General features: G+C 47.6%; 1 protein-coding gene across 1 annotated transcript in view; it reads left to right on the forward strand.

The window, feature by feature from the left end:
- The first annotated feature begins 669 nt into the window (after positions 1 to 669).
- The window catches only part of LOC146809588 (uncharacterized), a 197,918-nt gene continuing 177,796 nt past the window's right edge, over positions 670 to 20,791 (forward strand). Inside the window, exon 1 of the mRNA XM_085614358.1 lies at positions 670 to 753. The gene's annotated coding sequence lies outside the window, so the exon portion shown is untranslated. The remainder of the gene's footprint in view (positions 754 to 20,791) is intronic.

The raw sequence follows: 20,791 nt of genomic DNA on the forward strand, positions 1-20,791 counted from the left end.
GTTGGTACTGGAAAAAGCAAATTTGGGACCAAGAGGCGGAAACATTTCCGCTATCTTTATTTTTAGGGAATCTAAATGGATGGAACGTTTGGACACAATTGCCAACGGGCTGCATGAACTTGATTGCAGCAATGCCCAACTGGCATGACTATACACTTATGTTGCCAGCCAATTATTTGTGTGTTCATTCCTTAACACTGTGATCAATGATTTAGATTACTTCAATGTGTTCTCTTGTTGTGAATGAACTCTATTTTTCAAACTTGACACTGTATAACGAATGTACTGGGTTTTATTTTAATTCTTGTGATTCCTTGAGTGTTCTCTTGAGGATATGTAATATTGTTGTTCAAGCGTTGGGCCACCATGCACACCCTATTGTATTTTTTAACTCATCAGTGATCAGCGATAACCATGTCTTTTATTTTGATATGCATTGAAAGAGATGGAATTCTGAAGAAAGTGCACTTTTATTTATATTCTAACTGGCATATCAATATTTGGCTCATGACTCAGACTCTATTTGCACACCATGGGACACCCCTTTTATTCCAATATATGTACCTTCCGTTAAACACAACATCCGGGATTTATTTAAGTCTGTCTTCCCTCCTTGCTAACTACGTGCAGACCGGCATCTAGCTGCGGCACCACACCGGGGATCACGTGAACTTTCCTCCGCACCATTAAATACAATTGTCAGCGTCGTTGGGGTGCTCTTGCTTATCAGTGCGAAGAGGCTGCGTTAAGAGGGTGAGTGTTTCAAACCTTGTCTCCATTATCTGGAAGACACGTTTCATTTTTTAACACTTGAGCGCTGCAGCGCCGCTTCTGAACCGTGTCGGCTTTTTCCTTCAAATTCGACTCATGAGGCGCGTTGCTTTAACGGCTTCGTTTGTTTAGCCTATCTCACCCCGTAAAGCCCACACACTATAACGAGAGGTTTGTCACCGACTCTACCCCCATGTCTAGTGAGTTGTCACTTTAATTCGTAGTGTACACGTGCACGGCTATCAGAATAAGTAATGGTTCCAGTTCCTTTTCACGTTCACCTGCATAGTCATATGGACCAAGCGTACGCCCATTTTCATTGTCCATATAGTAAGGAATGGCGATAGTCCCTTTTACATACTTGCACTCACATATAGGACTGGGCACACGCCATCTGATTCTACGACAGCCAACCGGGACACAAGATGATCCTTAATCGGGGCATATTCACTTTGCCACACTTTTCCATTTCGGTAAAGCACGTCGAGGGTTTCTTCACCCCCAGTAGAACCAGGCGCACTGTTTATTTAAACCGACTGCTAGCACAGCCTTTGTTAATCTCTGAGGTATATTGCGCTCGGTTTTCTTACTACGGAATTTAGAATGGCAAGTCTGATTCGTTTCTCCTCCTTTTCATTGCCAAGTAGAACCACTTTTTCTTACAAACCTGATTAATCTATTGTGTTAGATGATTTGTCAATGGCGACTCGGTCCTTGGCACTGATTTTGTTCTCCTCCTCCTTCCTTTTATTGTAGATTCACTCCACCAGTTGAAGTAATTCTGATTTAGTCATTATGCTTTCAACGTTGGTCTCCTGACCATGTTTTTTCCAGCAGGATTTGGATTGCTTTTGATTACAATACTAAAGGGATTTCATTTCATTGGATGAGTAAGTTGGCTCTACTACTTTACTTCATAGTTTATTTAGGACCTCAAACTTGTTAGAGGCCTCACTGACAGACACCTTATTTTTACAGGTGTTCACCACTCTCTCCATCGTACTCATTGGAGGCTATGCACCCCACTTTCTTAGACGACTTCTTGCGCCTTTAAATACTGCCTACTCAGGCAGAGACGGTAATTATAAATTACAAACCCCCCTCCTTTTTAATTTGTCCTGATCTTATTTAATCTTTAGATCTGACAATCCAATACTTTTTATTTCATTTCTAGGTGCCCTCTCCCTTTCACTTGTAAATGCGACAATATCCCAGCAGGATATACTGAAATTATTTAAAAAGGTATGTACAAGACATTACAAGGAAAAAGAGAGGAAACTCAAAGTTATTTTTTCAAAAGCGCCAATCGGCGTCATATATTTTTTGGATAGATCAACAGAGCACAACAAGGTATAAAATACTCTGGCAACCCTAGTGAAAAAGTGTACAAAGTGCTCGTGTAAGTGAAACAACGGCGCTAGTGACAACGTGAAAAAAACACAACAACAGCCGGCGCATGAAGGCAATATGTACAATACAAGGTCCATATAACAATTTGCTGGATAGTAAGATTAGTAATTTTCTTTTTCAAATGAACCAAGTTTGTGTGCGCCAAGAGCGTTTAGGCTGGTGGGTAATGGTCAACGGCGTTTCGATCCTGCCAATTTAAGGATCATCATCAGGACCTGGGTTGCTTAATTTGGGAGTGCTCTGTAAAGAAATAATTAACGAATCAGAGCGGCGGTCAGGAGACAAGAAAAAAGGGGGGGGAGAGTGTGGGCAAGACAATGCCAAGAGGGATGAGGCGTGTAAAGGAAAGAGGGCGGGGGGGTGGAAAGGGGGGAGGGGGGTGGGGGAGAACGGAGAGAAGGGGGAGAAAGGGAGGCGGGGCGGGAAAAAGGAAAGAGAAGCAGGGAGAGGATAAAGTTGGAACAGGTAAGGACTGGGAGCCTACCTTGTGCAAGGGGAGAGGGCTGAGTGTTCCGCAATAGGTGAATAATTAAGTGGAGGGCACGGGGAGGAGGTCTCCCTCGTGAAGCTGTAAAAGGGAAGGGTAAGAGAAAAGTTAGAAAGAGGAAGTACAATTACAGGGGAAACGGAGGCGGCAAGGTTCGATGGACTCACCGAAGCAAATAGGAACTTCGCAGGAAAAGCAACCGATGTAGGGGGAGGACCAGGCAGCAGCCTAAGAAAGGGGGTAGAGGGGGGCAGAACGTTACCGGCTGTATAGTGGGGATATGACTGCGAACGATCAAATGACTATTAAAAGCTTACCCAAGGTTGAATGGAGCCGCAGTCAAGGCTCTGGTCGCGTATATAAATAGCGATCCACAGCACAACAGGAGTAAATCCAGAGCGGGAGGGAGGACTAGAGGAGCCAATTACATGTGCACCAACTAGGTCGATTAGTGACAGTGAGACGAGCAACGGAGCTGCCTAAATGAAGGCAGACTGGGCGTTACGCGGAGCCGTCGTCTATTGGACGGCGCTGCCGGAAGGCGGGGAATGAGTCAGCGTTCAGGTAACTAAGGAGGTGGGAATGCAGCCCGGTTGCTATGGACGCTGAATGGACGGGAAAAGGAGAAAGAAAGGGAAGAGTTGGTGCGGGGAAGCTGGGGATCGAACCAGCATGGTGACGGAAAGGGAAAAAGGGCAGAGAGAGGGGCAAAAAAGGGGGGAGAAACCGAGACTGGTTTGCGGACAAAGGAAAGGGACAGGAGGAGGTAAAGTCTGACCATGCAACCACCACAGTTATGCAAACAATAATGCAGAAACAAACATAATGGAGATAGAAATCAATTCATTAATAGAAAACAACAAGGTTTAAAATTATGAACTACCATTCAGAGACAAAGGGCAAGGGATATCTGGGTCCGTAGGACATCGGACAATGGATCAGGGAAGGCAGAGTTACAAGGAATGGTATGGAAGGGGTATAGGAGGGTTGTATATCAGGTAGTGTAATGAATGGTACCATTCCACTCATCAATCGTGTTCAAGCCATGGTGTACAGAGTTACAACGAGTTATCCATTTGCATTCACTTTTGTCAAGGAGAGCTTGGAGGTTTCCACCTCTGGGAGGCAGGCGGGGCTGCTCAATAACTTGCCATTTCATGTCCAGAGCATCATGATTTTGTTCCAGATAGTGTGAGACCAACGGTGCTGTAATGGTTTTACAGTTGATTCTGCTCTTGTGTTGGATGATCCTTTTCTTAATCATCTGAGTAGTTTGTCCAATATAGACTAGATGACAAGGGCATTCGATGGCATAGATCACATTCTGTGAGCGGCAGTTGGTAAATGTGTTCAGGGTATGTGATTGGTTGTTGAACTTGAAATCTTTAGTGTTGGTTGTTAATTCGCAAACACTGCAAGATTGACATTTGTAGTGGCCCAGTAAGGGTGGTAAACCCCAGCTCGAGGTGATAGTATTGGTTGTGGTCGATTTATTGGGCCAGGTGATGGCATGGACAAGATGGTTCGATAAATTGTTGCCCCGTTTGTATGAGAAGAGTGGCGGTTCTTGGAAGGATTTGTTAGTCCGCAGCAATGTCCAATTACGAGTAATAATTTTCTTAACCTGATTACTACTCGGGCTGAACTGAGAGACAAATGGAATCCTGGAATTGGTTTTCTTAGGTTGAGGTGTAAGTAAGAGATCACGGTGGCAGTACCATGCCCTCTTACGTGCCCGTGAGACCAATTTTCGTGGGTAACCTCTGTTTGTAAGTTTATTGCATAGGACTTCCGATTCTCTGAAGTAGTCTCTGCGCCACTTGCAGTTTCTTCGAATCCGAAGGAATTGTCCATAGGGTAGCCCATCTTTGAGCCCACGTGGATGATAACTAGAGTAATGGAGCAGTGTGTTTCTCTCGGTGGGCTTCCGGTATAGTGATGTTCCAATTAGACCATCCTCTGCATGTATGGTGAGATCTAAAAAAGGCAAGTCATTGGTGGTTTGTTCACATGTGAATTTAAGGTGGGTTTGGGAATTGTTCAACCAATTGACAAAGGAGGATAAGGTGGCGGCACATCCTTTCCAGAGTAGCAAGACATCGTCGATGTATCTGCGCCATAAGGAAATTTGATGTCTGAATGGGTTGATGGACGAGAGTATAAGTGAAGTTTCAAGTCTGTGAACAAAGAGAATGGCAAAATTCGGGGCAAAACATGCTCCCATCGAAACACCTTTGATTTGCAAGTAGAAGTCCTCTTTGTACAGGAAATAATTATTTTCTAGGGCAATGTGTAATAAGTCCATCACAAAATCTGTGGGAATGCGGGTGGGTTTAGGTCTGGTTTCTAGTAGTTCAAAGATGGCTAAAAGTCCTTCTTCATGTGGGATGTTCGTATATAGGGACTCTATATCAAGACCAGCCATCAATTCTGTCTCTACATCAAAAGGTCTGTCTTCTATGGTCTTGATAAGATCCATGCTGTCCCTTATAAAGGTGTCGGTGAGTGGAACAAATTCTTTAATGACAGAGTCTATGTATTTACCCAAAGGTTCAAGGGCGGAGCCACAGCCAGACACAATGGGTCTTCCCGGGGGATTTTGAAGGTCCTTGTGGATCTTAGGCAAGACGTAGATCACTGGTGTACGTGGATGGGCATTGTTCAGGAAAGAAAATTCCTTGGAGGAGATAATATTGTTGGTTTGAGCTTGTTTCGTAATGTGGTATATCTTTTTCTTTAAGTCAGGCAGGGGATCACCAGTAAGCTTCCGATAATGGGCCACATTAGAGAGTTGTCTTGTGATTTCCAAGTCGTATTTCTCATTGTCCATGATGACAATTCCGCCTCCCTTGTCGGCCGGTTTGATGGTGAGTTCCGATCTATTTTTCAGGGTAAGTAAGGCCTGTTTTTCAACCAGCGGGAGATTGTAAGGAACATATTCAAACTTTTTTTGTACATCTGCGATCTCATGGAGAACCAATCGCTCAAAAGACAGTATTTCAGGAGGCATGGTGTGTGAGGGGGGATGGAAGGTAGAAGGAAGATGAAAGCGTGGGGCATCAGTGTAGAAAGGATTCGGTCTGTCTGCAAAAAAGTGTCGTAGTCTGATTCGTCTGAAGAATTGTAGTAAATGTGCATGTAGGTCAATAAAGTTACTACGTTCCGTAGGTACAAAGCTCAAGCCTCTACTGAGCAGATTGGTTTCTTCTTCCGACAGAATATGTTTCGAGAGATTGAATATTGGGATCACCTCATGGTTGGTACTGAAATGGGAGTCATTGGGTTCCATGGCGTCGACAGGTACGTTCATGGTGTCGCTTGGGGTAGTTATTGTTGAGGGCCCCAACGGTAAAACTTGTTTCTGGTTTGCCTTTCGCCGGAGTATTGGTTTTGGTAGTTGTTCCGTGCGCGTGGACGGTTCTGGCCGCGTCCGCGGCCTTGTTCTAAAAAACCGGGTGGCAACAGGGATGGAAGTTTGTGTTGGTTCCTAGAGGTGCTAGGCTCTTCGTTATGTTCCGAATCTTCTATTGAGGTGTTGGAAGAGTCTGAGAAGGTGATGTGCTGGTTGTTTCTGAATCTACCCCAGTTGCGTGTCCTTGGCGGGTTGTAGGGGGTATTATAGAATTCGTCTTTCAGGTATGGATAGGTTTTGTCTATACTGTAGTATTTGATATCCTTTTGTATTTTGGTAACTTTTTTGTTAAGTTCAAAGGTATTGAAAGTAGTTATAGTTGAATTGATTTTCTCCAAGAGATTTTTCGCTTCAGTTATGGAGTTGTCTTCCAGAGTAAGTTTTTCAATTTCAGCAATTTCTTCTAGTTCTTTTTGGCTGTGCTCTATAGCTGTATCTATACCCAGAACCATCCAATGACGAGAACACGTAGTAGCCAAATGACTGAAACCAGTGCGAAATTTTGGGTCCTGGGTGAAAATAGCTGGGACGTTACGTATTTGAAGACCCAATGGAATAATCCCTGCCTTGAGGTACTCCGTGAGCATCCGGGCATGAAGGGTAGTACGAATCTGTTTCTTCTTTAGTTTTTCAAGTCTGTCTAGCAAAATCTTGGAGGAATTAGGTGTGGGGGTGGTCGTGGAGGTGGAGGGACCAGAATTGGAGAGGAGGGAAGGACCGCTCAAGATACGTTGAATGTAATCTTCAGTGTAATTCGGGGCCTCTCTAGACATATTCAATCAGGAAAGAAATACTGAAAGAATCAACTAGAAATAGTTGGAGATGAGGGTCAGAAGACCTACTCTCGCAGCTATGCAGCTGCTCACAATGTAGAATAATCACAGGAGTTATACCCATAGACCCAACTGAGATTGGGTAAATACTTGTAAATGCGACAATATCCCAGCAGGATATACTGAAATTATTTAAAAAGGTATGTACAAGACATTACAAGGAAAAAGAGAGGAAACTCAAAGTTATTTTTTCAAAAGCGCCAATCGGCGTCATATATTTTTTGGATAGATCAACAGAGCACAACAAGGTATAAAATACTCTGGCAACCCTAGTGAAAAAGTGTACAAAGTGCTCGTGTAAGTGAAACAACGGCGCTAGTGACAACGTGAAAAAAACACAACAACAGCCGGCGCATGAAGGCAATATGTACAATACAAGGTCCATATAACAATTTGCTGGATAGTAAGATTAGTAATTTTCTTTTTCAAATGAACCAAGTTTGTGTGCGCCAAGAGCGTTTAGGCTGGTGGGTAATGGTCAACGGCGTTTCGATCCTGCCAATTTAAGGATCATCATCAGGACCTGGGTTGCTTAATTTGGGAGTGCTCTGTAAAGAAATAATTAACGAATCAGAGTGGCGGTCAGGAGACAAGAAAAAAGGGGGGGAGAGTGTGGGCAAGACAATGCCAAGAGGGATGAGGCGTGTAAAGGAAAGAGGGTGGGGGGGTGGAAAGGGGGGAGGGGGGTGGGGGAGAACGGAGAGAAGGGGGAGAAAGGGAGGCGGGGCGGGAAAAAGGAAAGAGAAGCAGGGAGAGGATAAAGTTGGAACAGGTAAGGACTGGGAGCCTACCTTGTGCAAGGGGAGAGGGCTGAGTGTTCCGCAATAGGTGAATAATTAAGTGGAGGGCACGGGGAGGAGGTCTCCCTCGTGAAGCTGTAAAAGGGAAGGGTAAGAGAAAAGTTAGAAAGAGGAAGTACAATTACAGGGGAAACGGAGGCGGCAAGGTTCGATGGACTCACCGAAGCAAATAGGAACTTCGCAGGAAAAGCAACCGATGTAGGGGGAGGACCAGGCAGCAGCCTAAGAAAGGGGGTAGAGGGGGGCAGAACGTTACCGGCTGTATAGTGGGGATATGACTGCGAACGATCAAATGACTATTAAAAGCTTACCCAAGGTTGAATGGAGCCGCAGTCAAGGCTCTGGTCGCGTATATAAATAGCGATCCACAGCACAACAGGAGTAAATCCAGAGCGGGAGGGAGGACTAGAGGAGCCAATTACATGTGCACCAACTAGGTCGATTAGTGACAGTGAGACGAGCAACGGAGCTGCCTAAATGAAGGCAGACTGGGCGTTACGCGGAGCCGTCGTCTATTGGACGGCGCTGCCGGAAGGCGGGGAATGAGTCAGCGTTCAGGTAACTAAGGAGGTGGGAATGCAGCCCGGTTGCTATGGACGCTGAATGGACGGGAAAAGGAGAAAGAAAGGGAAGAGTTGGTGCGGGGAAGCTGGGGATCGAACCAGCATGGTGACGGAAAGGGAAAAAGGGCAGAGAGAGGGGCAAAAAAGGGGGGAGAAACCGAGACTGGTTTGCGGACAAAGGAAAGGGACAGGAGGAGGTAAAGTCTGACCATGCAACCACCACAGTTATGCAAACAATAATGCAGAAACAAACATAATGGAGATAGAAATCAATTCATTAATAGAAAACAACAAGGTTTAAAATTATGAACTACCATTCAGAGACAGAGGGCAAGGGATATCTGGGTCCGTAGGACATCGGACAATGGATCAGGGAAGGCAGAGTTACAAGGAATGGTATGGAAGGGGTATAGGAGGGTTGTATATCAGGTAGTGTAATGAATGGTACCATTCCACTCATCAATCGTGTTCAAGCCATGGTGTACAGAGTTACAACGAGTTATCCATTTGCATTCACTTTTGTCAAGGAGAGCTTGGAGGTTTCCACCTCTGGGAGGCAGGCGGGGCTGCTCAATAACTTGCCATTTCATGTCCAGAGCATCATGATTTTGTTCCAGATAGTGTGAGACCAACGGTGCTGTAATGGTTTTACAGTTGATTCTGCTCTTGTGTTGGATGATCCTTTTCTTAATCATCTGAGTAGTTTGTCCAATATAGACTAGATGACAAGGGCATTCGATGGCATAGATCACATTCTGTGAGCGGCAGTTGGTAAATGTGTTCAGGGTATGTGATTGGTTGTTGAACTTGAAATCTTTAGTGTTGGTTGTTAATTCGCAAACACTGCAAGATTGACATTTGTAGTGGCCCAGTAAGGGTGGTAAACCCCAGCTCGAGGTGATAGTATTGGTTGTGGTCGATTTATTGGGCCAGGTGATGGCATGGACAAGATGGTTCGATAAATTGTTGCCCCGTTTGTATGAGAAGAGTGGCGGTTCTTGGAAGGATTTGTTAGTCCGCAGCAATGTCCAATTACGAGTAATAATTTTCTTAACCTGATTACTACTCGGGCTGAACTGAGAGACAAATGGAATCCTGGAATTGGTTTTCTTAGGTTGAGGTGTAAGTAAGAGATCACGGTGGCAGTACCATGCCCTCTTACGTGCCCGTGAGACCAATTTTCGTGGGTAACCTCTGTTTGTAAGTTTATTGCATAGGACTTCCGATTCTCTGAAGTAGTCTCTGTGCCACTTGCCACATTCAGCGTCCATAGCAACCGGGCTGCATTCCCACCTCCTTAGTTACCTGAACGCTGACTCATTCCCCGCCTTCCGGCAGCGCCGTCCAATAGACGACGGCTCCGCGTAACGCCCAGTCTGCCTTCATTTAGGCAGCTCCGTTGCTCGTCTCACTGTCACTAATCGACCTAGTTGGTGCACATGTAATTGGCTCCTCTAGTCCTCCCTCCCGCTCTGGATTTACTCCTGTTGTGCTGTGGATCGCTATTTATATACGCGACCAGAGCCTTGACTGCGGCTCCATTCAACCTTGGGTAAGCTTTTAATAGTCATTTGATCGTTCGCAGTCATATCCCCACTATACAGCCGGTAACGTTCTGCCCCCCTCTACCCCCTTTCTTAGGCTGCTGCCTGGTCCTCCCCCTACATCGGTTGCTTTTCCTGCGAAGTTCCTATTTGCTTCGGTGAGTCCATCGAACCTTGCCGCCTCCGTTTCCCCTGTAATTGTACTTCCTCTTTCTAACTTTTCTCTTACCCTTCCCTTTTACAGCTTCACGAGGGAGACCTCCTACCCGTGCCCTCCACTTAATTATTCACCTATTGCGGAACACTCAGCCCTCTCCCCTTGCACAAGGTAGGCTCCCAGTCCTTACCTGTTCCAACTTTATCCTCTCCCTGCTTCTCTTTCCTTTTTCCCGCCCCGCCTCCCTTTCTCCCCCTTCTCTCCGTTCTCCCCCACCCCCCTCCCCCCTTTCCACCCCCCCGCCCTCTTTCCTTTACACGCCTCATCCCTCTTGGCATTGTCTTGCCCACACTCTCCCCCCCCTTTTTTCTTGTCTCCTGACCGCCGCTCTGATTCGTTAATTATTTCTTTACAGAGCACTCCCAAATTAAGCAACCCAGGTCCTGATGATGATCCTTAAATTGGCAGGATCGAAACGCCGTTGACCATTACCCACCAGCCTAAACGCTCTTGGCGCACACAAACTTGGTTCATTTGAAAAAGAAAATTACTAATCTTACTATCCAGCAAATTGTTATATGGACCTTGTATTGTACATATTGCCTTCATGCGCCGGCTGTTGTTGTGTTTTTTTCACGTTGTCACTAGCGCCGTTGTTTCACTTACACGAGCACTTTGTACACTTTTTCACTAGGGTTGCCAGAGTATTTTATACCTTGTTGTGCTCTGTTGATCTATCCAAAAAATATATGACGCCGATTGGCGCTTTTGAAAAAATAACTTTGAGTTTCCTCTCTTTTTCCTTGTAATGTCTTGTACATACCTTTTTAAATAATTTCAGTATATCCTGCTGGGATATTGTCGCATTTACAAGTATTTACCCAATCTCAGTTGGGTCTATGGGTATAACTCCTGTGATTATTCTACATTGTGAGCAGCTGCATAGCTGCGAGAGTAGGTCTTCTGACCCTCATCTCCAACTATTTCTAGTTGATTCTTTCAGTATTTCTTTCCTGATTGAATATGTCTAGAGAGGCCCCGAATTACACTGAAGATTACATTCAACGTATCTTGAGCGGTCCTTCCCTCCTCTCCAATTCTGGTCCCTCCACCTCCACGACCACCCCCACACCTAATTCCTCCAAGATTTTGCTAGACAGACTTGAAAAACTAAAGAAGAAACAGATTCGTACTACCCTTCATGCCCGGATGCTCACGGAGTACCTCAAGGCAGGGATTATTCCATTGGGTCTTCAAATACGTAACGTCCCAGCTATTTTCACCCAGGACCCAAAATTTCGCACTGGTTTCAGTCATTTGGCTACTACGTGTTCTCGTCATTGGATGGTTCTGGGTATAGATACAGCTATAGAGCACAGCCAAAAAGAACTAGAAGAAATTGCTGAAATTAAAAAACTTATTCTGGAAGACAACTCCATAACTGAAGCGAAAAATCTCTTGGAGAAAATCAATTCAACTATAACTACTTTCAATACCTTTGAACTTAACAAAAAAGTTACCAAAATACAAAAGGATATCAAATACTACAGTATAGACAAAACCTATCCATACCTGAAAGACGAATTCTATAATACCCCCTACAACCCGCCAAGGACACGCAACTGGGGTAGATTCAGAAACAACCAGCACATCACCTTCTCAGACTCTTCCAACACCTCAATAGAAGATTCGGAACATAACGAAGAGCCTAGCACCTCTAGGAACCAACACAAACTTCCATCCCTGTTGCCACCCGGTTTTTTAGAACAAGGCCGCGGACGCGGCCAGAACCGTCCACGCGCACGGAACAACTACCAAAACCAATACTCCGGCGAAAGGCAAACCAGAAACAAGTTTTACCGTTGGGGCCCTCAACAATAACTACCCCAAGCGACACCATGAACGTACCTGTCGACGCCATGGAACCCAATGACTCCCATTTCAGTACCAACCATGAGGTGATCCCAATATTCAATCTCTCGAAACATATTCTGTCGGAAGAAGAAACCAATCTGCTCAGTAGAGGCTTGAGCTTTGTACCTACGGAACGTAGTAACTTTATTGACCTACATGCACATTTACTACAATTCTTCAGACGAATCAGACTACGACACTTTTTTGCAGACAGACCGAATCCTTTCTACACTGATGCCCCACGCTTTCATCTTCCTTCTACCTTCCATCCCCCCTCACACACCATGCCTCCTGAAATACTGTCTTTTGAGCGATTGGTTCTCCATGAGATCGCAGATGTACAAAAAAAGTTTGAATATGTTCCTTACAATCTCCCGCTGGTTGAAAAACAGGCCTTACTTACCCTGAAAAATAGATCGGAACTCACCATCAAACCGGCCGACAAGGGAGGCGGAATTGTCATCATGGACAATGAGAAATACGACTTGGAAATCACAAGACAACTCTCTAATGTGGCCCATTATCGGAAGCTTACTGGTGATCCCCTGCCTGACTTAAAGAAAAAGATATACCACATTACGAAACAAGCTCAAACCAACAATATTATCTCCTCCAAGGAATTTTCTTTCCTGAACAATGCCCATCCACGTACACCAGTGATCTACGTCTTGCCTAAGATCCACAAGGACCTTCAAAATCCCCCGGGAAGACCCATTGTGTCTGGCTGTGGCTCCGCCCTTGAACCTTTGGGTAAATACATAGACTCTGTAATTAAAGAATTTGTTCCACTCACCGACACCTTTATAAGGGACAGCATGGATCTTATCAAGACCATAGAAGACAGACCTTTTGATGTAGAGACAGAATTGATGGCTGGTCTTGATATAGAGTCCCTATATACGAACATCCCACATGAAGAAGGACTTTTAGCCATCTTTGAACTACTAGAAACCAGACCTAAACCCACCCGCATTCCCACAGATTTTGTGATGGACTTATTACACATTGCCCTAGAAAATAATTATTTCCTGTACAAAGAGGACTTCTACTTGCAAATCAAAGGTGTTTCGATGGGAGCATGTTTTGCCCCGAATTTTGCCATTCTCTTTGTTCACAGACTTGAAACTTCACTTATACTCTCGTCCATCAACCCATTCAGACATCAAATTTCCTTATGGCGCAGATACATCGACGATGTCTTGCTACTCTGGAAAGGATGTGCCGCCACCTTATCCTCCTTTGTCAATTGGTTGAACAATTCCCAAACCCACCTTAAATTCACATGTGAACAAACCACCAATGACTTGCCTTTTTTAGATCTCACCATACATGCAGAGGATGGTCTAATTGGAACATCACTATACCGGAAGCCCACCGAGAGAAACACACTGCTCCATTACTCTAGTTATCATCCACGTGGGCTCAAAGATGGGCTACCCTATGGACAATTCCTTCGGATTCGAAGAAACTGCAAGTGGCGCAGAGACTACTTCAGAGAATCGGAAGTCCTATGCAATAAACTTACAAACAGAGGTTACCCACGAAAATTGGTCTCACGGGCACGTAAGAGGGCATGGTACTGCCACCGTGATCTCTTACTTACACCTCAACCTAAGAAAACCAATTCCAGGATTCCATTTGTCTCTCAGTTCAGCCCGAGTAGTAATCAGGTTAAGAAAATTATTACTCGTAATTGGACATTGCTGCGGACTAACAAATCCTTCCAAGAACCGCCACTCTTCTCATACAAACGGGGCAACAATTTATCGAACCATCTTGTCCATGCCATCACCTGGCCCAATAAATCGACCACAACCAATACTATCACCTCGAGCTGGGGTTTACCACCCTTACTGGGCCACTACAAATGTCAATCTTGCAGTGTTTGCGAATTAACAACCAACACTAAAGATTTCAAGTTCAACAACCAATCACATACCCTGAACACATTTACCAACTGCCGCTCACAGAATGTGATCTATGCCATCGAATGCCCTTGTCATCTAGTCTATATTGGACAAACTACTCAGATGATTAAGAAAAGGATCATCCAACACAAGAGCAGAATCAACTGTAAAACCATTACAGCACCGTTGGTCTCACACTATCTGGAACAAAATCATGATGCTCTGGACATGAAATGGCAAGTTATTGAGCAGCCCCGCCTGCCTCCCAGAGGTGGAAACCTCCAAGCTCTCCTTGACAAAAGTGAATGCAAATGGATAACTCGTTGTAACTCTGTACACCATGGCTTGAACACGATTGATGAGTGGAATGGTACCATTCATTACACTACCTGATATACAACCCTCCTATACCCCTTCCATACCATTCCTTGTAACTCTGCCTTCCCTGATCCATTGTCCGATGTCCTACGGACCCAGATATCCCTTGCCCTCTGTCTCTGAATGGTAGTTCATAATTTTAAACCTTGTTGTTTTCTATTAATGAATTGATTTCTATCTCCATTATGTTTGTTTCTGCATTATTGTTTGCATAACTGTGGTGGTTGCATGGTCAGACTTTACCTCCTCCTGTCCCTTTCCTTTGTCCGCAAACCAGTCTCGGTTTCTCCCCCCTTTTTTGCCCCTCTCTCTGCCCTTTTTCCCTTTCCGTCACCATGCTGGTTCGATCCCCAGCTTCCCCGCACCAACTCTTCCCTTTCTTTCTCCTTTTCCCGTCCATTCAGCGTCCATAGCAACCGGGCTGCATTCCCACCTCCTTAGTTACCTGAACGCTGACTCATTCCCCGCCTTCCGGCAGCGCCGTCCAATAGACGACGGCTCCGCGTAACGCCCAGTCTGCCTTCATTTAGGCAGCTCCGTTGCTCGTCTCACTGTCACTAATCGACCTAGTTGGTGCACATGTAATTGGCTCCTCTAGTCCTCCCTCCCGCTCTGGATTTACTCCTGTTGTGCTGTGGATCGCTATTTATATACGCGACCAGAGCCTTGACTGCGGCTCCATTCAACCTTGGGTAAGCTTTTAATAGTCATTTGATCGTTCGCAGTCATATCCCCACTATACAGCCGGTAACGTTCTGCCCCCCTCTACCCCCTTTCTTAGGCTGCTGCCTGGTCCTCCCCCTACATCGGTTGCTTTTCCTGCGAAGTTCCTATTTGCTTCGGTGAGTCCATCGAACCTTGCCGCCTCCGTTTCCCCTGTAATTGTACTTCCTCTTTCTAACTTTTCTCTTACCCTTCCCTTTTACAGCTTCACGAGGGAGACCTCCTCCCCGTGCCCTCCACTTAATTATTCACCTATTGCGGAACACTCAGCCCTCTCCCCTTGCACAAGGTAGGCTCCCAGTCCTTACCTGTTCCAACTTTATCCTCTCCCTGCTTCTCTTTCCTTTTTCCCGCCCCGCCTCCCTTTCTCCCCCTTCTCTCCGTTCTCCCCCACCCCCCTCCCCCCTTTCCACCCCCCCGCCCTCTTTCCTTTACACGCCTCATCCCTCTTGGCATTGTCTTGCCCACACTCTCCCCCCCCTTTTTTCTTGTCTCCTGACCGCCGCTCTGATTCGTTAATTATTTCTTTACAGAGCACTCCCAAATTAAGCAACCCAGGTCCTGATGATGATCCTTAAATTGGCAGGATCGAAACGCCGTTGACCAGTACCCACCAGCCTAAACGCTCTTGGCGCACACAAACTTGGTTCATTTGAAAAAGAAAATTACTAATCTTACTATCCAGCAAATTGTTATATGGACCTTGTATTGTACATATTGCCTTCATGCGCCGGCTGTTGTTGTGTTTTTTTCACGTTGTCACTAGCGCCGTTGTTTCACTTACACGAGCACTTTGTACACTTTTTCACTAGGGTTGCCAGAGTATTTTATACCTTGTTGTGCTCTGTTGATCTATCCAAAAAATATATGACGCCGATTGGCGCTTTTGAAAAAATAACTTTGAGTTTCCTCTCTTTTTCCTTGTAATGTCTTGTACATACCTTTTTAAATAATTTCAGTATATCCTGCTGGGATATTGTCGCATTTACAAGTATTTACCCAATCTCAGTTGGGTCTATGGGTATAACTCCTGTGATTATTCTACTCTCCCTTTCACTAGCACTTCCGTCCTGAGGAAGACCCTAGTAGTAAGGTTCTGACAAATACCTACACAATTCCAGGGGTCAAAACGTCGACACACCATTGATGCCAGTAACGCCAACAGCACATGTTGCACTGTGACGTCTGTCTTACATGGCTGCACATATTTTATTGTAGTGTATTATGATATGAACCGTGTATAAAATGTGTGGCATTAAGGTGCCGATTACGATCCGGTAAAAAATTTCCCCGTACGACTCGTATCCGGTCTTTTTACCGTACGAATCGTACAAGTGCCGTACAGACTGCCAATTATGATTCGCATGGGAAAAAGACCATACGAATCGCATTGGGAATCATTCCCCACACGTCCTCGGGTCGGAAAATGTGTCCGACACGTCCCCGGACGATTTACCGTACAAATGTGAAAAGTGAAGTCCGACCGCGGAATCACGATCCATCCCGTGCGTCCGATGTTACAACCGTATGGAAAAAACACAGTCCGCACGGAACACCCATAGCAAACATGGAGACATGTGCCCGCATACGCGCCGAACACCCCCCCAGCCCCCGTACATTCGAGTCGTACCCCCTGTGTATGTACACCCCCACCCGTGTATGTACACCCGTGTACGTATCGTACCCCCGTGTATGTACACCCGTGTACGTTCGTGTCATGCCCCCCGTGTATGTACACCCGTGTACGTTCGAGTCGTATCCCCACGTGTATGTACACCCGTGTACGTGTCGTACCCCCGTGTATGTACACCCGTGTACGTTCGAGTCGTACCCCCCCATGTATGTACACCCGTGTACGTGTCGTACCCCCGTGTATGTACACCCATGTACGTGTCGTACCCCCCTGTGTATGTACACCCGTGTACGTTTGAGTCATACCCCCACCCGTGTATGTACACCCGTGTACGTGTCGTACCCCCGTGTATGTACACCCGTGTACATGTCGTACCCCCGTGTATGTACACCCGTGTATGTTCGTGTCGTACCCCCCGTGTATGTACACCCGTGTACGTTCGAGTCGTACCCCCACCCGTGTATGTACACCCGTGTACGTGTCATACCCCCCGTGTATGTACACCCGTGTACGTGTCGTACCCCCCGTGTATGTACTCCCGTGTACGTTCGAGTCGTACCCCCGTGTATGTACACCCGTGTACGTGTCATACCCCCGTGTATGTACACCCGTGTACGTTCGAGTCGTACCCCCACCCGTGTATGTACACCCGTGTACGTGTCGTACCCCCCATGTATGTACACCCGTGTACATGTCGTACCCCCGGTGTATGTACACCCATGTACGTTCGAGTCGTACCCCCACCCGTGTATGTACACCCGTGTATGTGTCGTACCCCCCGTGTATGTACACCTGTGTACGTGTCGTACCCCCCGTGTATGTATACCCGTGTACGTGTCGTACCCCACCTGTGTATGTACACCCGTGTACGTTAGAGTCATACCCCCACCCGCGTATGCATGGAGCGTACCCCCACCCCAACATTCTAAGTACGGAGCGCACCCCAGGCCCCAACATCACCACCTTCACACAACATCGCGCATGTACGAGTCGTACCAAGCCACACACAAGGACAGCACTGTACAACAAAATGGCCCATGTACACACCGTACACATGCTAAAAACGCACGTACACAACCAGGACAAACCAAAACAACACAAGAATACACCATTCGATTGGCACAAAGCCACAAAACATGTCCAACAACCACTAAAACAACACATTCACTGACCTGCAACTGCCAAAAACCAAAACAGAGGCCCAAAACACAACCACTCCTTATAACACACCCACCCAAACTTCAAACATAGCCACACCCACCAATGGACCAATAAAAAGGGCCCACACACACAAACCATGAGCCTTTGCAACAGACTCACTGCTGCCAGAACCCACAGACAACCTACAGCACCATACTAGAACCTTTACTACACCTTACACTTGCACACCTTCACACACACACCTTCACAAACACCCCCTCATCACATTCACACACACACCTGCACAACCACACCCACACACCCACAACCATCCACACACCCCCCCCCACCATCCACACCCACACCCCTCACCATGCCCACTAACAAGAATCCAAAGTTCACTAGCCGAGAGTTGGAGGTCCTTGTCGATGAAATCCTCAGAGTCGAGCCACAGCTCTTTGGAACATTGGTCAGACAGACCAGCATTTCAGCAAAAACAGCCATGTGGCAGACGATCGTCGATGCTGTGAATGCTGTTGCGGACACCAGAAGGACCAAGCATGAATGCCAAGCCAGGTGGTACGATCTGCGGAGGAGGGTCCGAGCCAAAATGACCGATGAACACAACCAGGCCAATGTCACTGGAGGAGGGCTGCCCCGCAGACGCGTAGAATACCATCCCTGGGAGGAGAGGGTGATGGCCATACTGCCGGTGGTGGCAGTGGATGGAGTAGATGGACTCCAAGAGCCGGGTGAGTACACAAACAACTCACCTCACATGGGGGGAACGTCATCCACAACCAAACTCACAAACAGGCACGCAACCACCCCAAGCTATCGCATGACTCAACCACACTCCATGAACACGCACATGCCACTGGCGCCACCATGCCCCATGCACCCAGCTGGACAATGTCAAGTCACAGGCCACAGAAAACACCAACACATGACACGGTAAGCCGGATGGCGGGAGGGTGGGCCCAAAAAATCACATAGTGCAACTCAGAAGCAGACAACAATGCCCCCTGCCCATATGGCCTAGGTCACAGCCAGACAAACAGTGTGTCCCAACACAGGAGTGACTTGCCAGCAAATGGCGGACGCCTTGCATCAACACATGGGGGTGACGGCACGTTCTTGCACATGACAGCAGCTAATGAACAGCCAACACTGTGAAAGAGTGGCAGCACACACCACCACAGCAGCAGTGCAGACAAAGACACTACACCCAATGGGTGCCTGGAGATCAGAAACAAACTCACATCAACAATCCAAGGGCCATTCAGGGATCTGCTAACAGTGTGTGCCCAGGAAGCTGGGCTGAGGTGACAGAGGGTGACACACAGAGGGAGGGAGAGGGGGACAGAGAGGGAGGGAGACACAGGGAGACGGACAGAGGGAGGAGGCTGACACACAGAGGGAGGGAGAGGGGGACAGAGAGGGAGGGAGACACAGGGAGACGGACAGAGGGAGGAGGCTGACACACAGAGGGAGGGAGAGGGGGACAGAGAGGGAGGGAGACACAGGGAGACGGACAGAGGGAGGAGGCTGACACACAGAGGGAGGGAGAGGGGGACAGAGAGGGAGCGAGAAAGGGACACACAGGGAGAGCAAATCAGCCTTGTGGTGTGTGGGAATGTCTGCTCGTCAGCAGGTGGACTGCGTGCATGTAGACAAGGGTGGCCAGTGCCAGAACCCCCCCTCTTCTCCATGGCAAAACACAGGGCCATGTCACAACCTGTGCATGAGCACAACGACAGCTACCTGCATCATATAAGTGTGTGGAACAACTCCATGTGCCCACGTACAGTGCTACACGGAAGGCTCCCAATGCATGGCTCGCCACACCTGCCCACTCCACTGCTGACTGCAGTCACACTTGACGCAGCAAGTAAGACTGTGCCACACATAGGTAAAGTCACAAAAGCTGTGCCCAAGGGACATACCCATGCACAAGTGCACTGTGAGTGGAATGCAAGACATATCCAAATTCACAGAGGAAATGTGCCAACTTTGAAACGAATGAAACATGGATGTTGCATGGAACAAAATTAACATTGTTCTCTCACACACAGGTCAACGTCGTGGATCCCCCCCCAACACTGGGGGGGAAGACTCACAGGACCCGGCTCGGCGGGATGACGGAGCCACCGGCAGCGACGACTCTCACCACTCTGTGGACGAACCCGACCCCGACCAACCTGGCCCCTCTGGTGTCCAACGACCTACAGCACCTGCGTCAGGTACAACTGGGCCAACCACCACCCCCACTCCTGCCACATCCCAGGAGACACCCAGGATCCCTGCCCCACCACCACAATGCAGCCAGACTGGCCAGGAGGGACACGGTGTCCCGGGCACCCAGGAGGAGGCAGGCGACAACGCCAATGCCACCCCTCAGGGGTCCCGGAGACCCGATGTGCCCACAAGGGCAGGCCAGGTGCAAGTGGGCAGGGGTGGTGGGAGTAGAGGACGGCGGAGGCGCGAGCCTGACCAGTTGGCTGGGGAACCGGTATATTCCCATGTCCGAAACATCCTGGACACATACCGGCAGGACACCACGGGCATGGCCCAGGTTGTGTCCATCCTCGAGAAGATCAAGACCCAGCAGGCCCAGCAACATGCGGAGCAACATGCCTGTCTACTGCAACACCAACGGCGGATGGAGGACAGACAGGCTGAGCTCGTGACGGTGTTCACGGGAATTCACAGTACACTCCGTCGGATGGCCGACAACATGGGCAACCCTCCCTGTGCCAGCAGGCGTAGAACATCACCACCCACAGGGAGGGATCAGGAGGAGGAGGAGGAAACATCCGATGGAGCATCCCAAACATCGTCACGGCCTGCTTCTGAGGGTCCCCACAGGAGGGCGGGTCGTCCACGGAAAAGACCGTGAGGGTCGGCGCAACAGCACCATCTCCCAGGACACCTGGCCTGGCACCTGGACCACTGGAGCAACAGCAGCACAGCAGCAAAAGACATTCTCTGCCACATGGACTTGCTGGTCACTGTCTGACCAATGTTGACAAAGACTGTGGCATGGACTCTGAGGATTTCAAATGGCAAGGACACCAACTCCCCTAGTGAACTTTGGATTACACACACCCGGAAAGCCC

The sequence above is a fragment of the Triturus cristatus genome, chromosome 7 (assembly GCF_964204655.1).
Source record: "Triturus cristatus chromosome 7, aTriCri1.1, whole genome shotgun sequence".
Lineage (NCBI taxonomy): Eukaryota > Metazoa > Chordata > Amphibia > Caudata > Salamandridae > Triturus > Triturus cristatus.